This window comes from Ranitomeya imitator, chromosome 6, assembly GCF_032444005.1.
Source record: "Ranitomeya imitator isolate aRanImi1 chromosome 6, aRanImi1.pri, whole genome shotgun sequence".
Lineage (NCBI taxonomy): Eukaryota > Metazoa > Chordata > Amphibia > Anura > Dendrobatidae > Ranitomeya > Ranitomeya imitator.
The window spans coordinates 483,044,135-483,046,273 of NC_091287.1; the positions used below are offsets into that span (position 1 = coordinate 483,044,135).

The window sequence follows — 2,139 nt, forward strand, 5'->3', positions numbered from 1 at the left end:
GACCCCACAGGGTGGGATTTTGCGTGGAGCCCCAGATCGAGGGAGATTATCAGTGGTCTTGTATGTCTTCCATTTTCTAATTATTGCTCCCACTGTTGATTTCTTCACTCCAAGCTGGTTGGCTATTGCAGATTCAGTCTTCCCAGCCTGGTGCAGGGCTACAATTGTGTTTCTGGTGTCCTTTGACAGCTCTTTGGTCTTCACCATAGTGGAGTTTGGAGTCAGACTGTTTGAGGGTGTGCACAGCTGTCTTTTTATACTGATAACAAGTTTAAACAGGTGCCATTACTACAGGTAATGAGTGGAGGAAAGAGGAGACTCTTAAAGAAGAAGTTACAGGTCTGTGAGAGCCAGAAATCTTGATTGTTTGTTTCTGACCAAATACTTATTTTCCACCATAATATGCAAATAAAATGTTAAAAAAACAGACAAGGTGATTTTCTGGATTTTTTTTTCTCAGTTTGTCTCCCATAGTTGAGGTCTACCTATGATGTAAATTACAGACACCTCTCATCTTTTTAAGTGGTGGAATTTGCACTATTGCTGACTGACTAAATACTTTTTTGCCCCACTGTATGTAATTGCAAACAAATGTTTATGTACCAAATATCAAGTTCTGATTTTCTATTGTATCAAATACTTATTTCATACAATAAAATGAAAATTAATTATGTAAAAATCATACAATGCCATTTTCTGGGTTTTATTTTTAGATTCTGTCTCTCACAGTTGAAGTGTACCATGATAAAAATGACAGACCTCTCCATTTTTTGTAGGTGGGCAAACTTTCAAAATCGGAAGTGTATCAAATACTTATTTTCCCCACTTTAGCAAGGTGAGCTAAAAGAGTTAGGGGCCATCCTGATAGGGTACGCCTTGTCGCAGTGGGTTGGCTTTTACACTTTTTGATCAAAATGGTGTCAACTAAGTCCCCTATGTTCTGTACATGCACTATTACTATTCATTTAGAGCAGGGTATTTGCTGATTTTGATTTTATCTTGGGTTTTGTTAGGACTAGTACTGGGCCGACACATCAGCACCATGCTATACACTTAGTATTAGTACCACTGAGAATCTATTCATCGTAGTTTGGATTCTGTCTTCTATTTATTAATAAAAGTGAAGTCTTTGCTTCTTTTCAATATGTGGAATCAGTGTATTTTATGTCCATTGGGCAATAGAAATTTGTGTAAATCAGCATTTTACTGCTCGAAACTGTACCCGAAAAGCACCCAAAATGGCCACCTCTGAGCTAAACAACAACACTTTCTTGGACTGGTTTGCTGCATAGCAAGGCAACATTGAGGCTGAGACAAGCGCAATGGTGTTCAATGAAACACAAAACGTCCATACATTCCAAGGACAGAGAAATTTCTCATAGAAGTCAACATGTGAAAAATCAATTCTTTATCACATATGTGATAATTTCAACTCGACTCTCACCAGAGAATAAGTAGCTTCGTAGCACATCTTATCAGAGAAACCTCCTACTGGACTGAGTCAGATGACAGTTGGTGCTTTCAAAGTTCTATGGAGGCGGAGGAGCTTGTGATAGACACGGACATTCTGCTGCAAGTTCTCCTGTAACCACAGTTTCCGTTCTCCATAGAACTTTATGAGCACCAACTGTCATCTCCTATCTCAGTAATGGAAAAGTCTGGATTCAACGAAAACGCACTTCTCTGTGAAATGAAAATAAGTGATCAGTTCCGGAGGAGAAATAAGTGGATTTCTATAATAGGATATATCACCAAGTTTTTTTTTATTTTCATGTCTGCAGATATAGTATAAAACTAACAAAAAAAAAACAAGTGCATTCAATATATATAAAGTTATGTGTTCTACTCATAACAATGTTTTGCCTGGGATTTCATGTATGATACATGTTGGTAAAGGCAATCCGAGAAAAAGGTCATAGGACCCAAACATGGAGGAAAGAGCACTAATTATTCTCGTGAGTCGCGACATAAATTCAATATTTTAGCAGCAATCCTTGCTGTAGTTGCACAGTTCCATTTCTTGACCACTGGATGGCGCTCACAGCGTATATTCTAACCTTTAACATCAGTGATCTCTCATCTATGGATTTGTTTCTGCTTTTTCCAAAGAATTAAGACAATTGTAATAATTTCTGTTGC

The 2,139-nt window shown here is 37.7% G+C and overlaps 1 protein-coding gene across 1 annotated transcript in view; it reads left to right on the plus strand.

Annotated features, from left to right (window-relative positions):
- Positions 1 to 2,084: 2,084 nt before the first annotated feature.
- The window catches only part of NECAB1 (N-terminal EF-hand calcium binding protein 1), a 342,508-nt gene continuing 342,453 nt past the window's right edge, over positions 2,085 to 2,139 (plus strand). Inside the window, exon 1 of the mRNA XM_069731596.1 lies at positions 2,085 to 2,139. This exon is cut by the window's right edge and continues 354 nt beyond it. The gene's annotated coding sequence lies outside the window, so the exon portion shown is untranslated.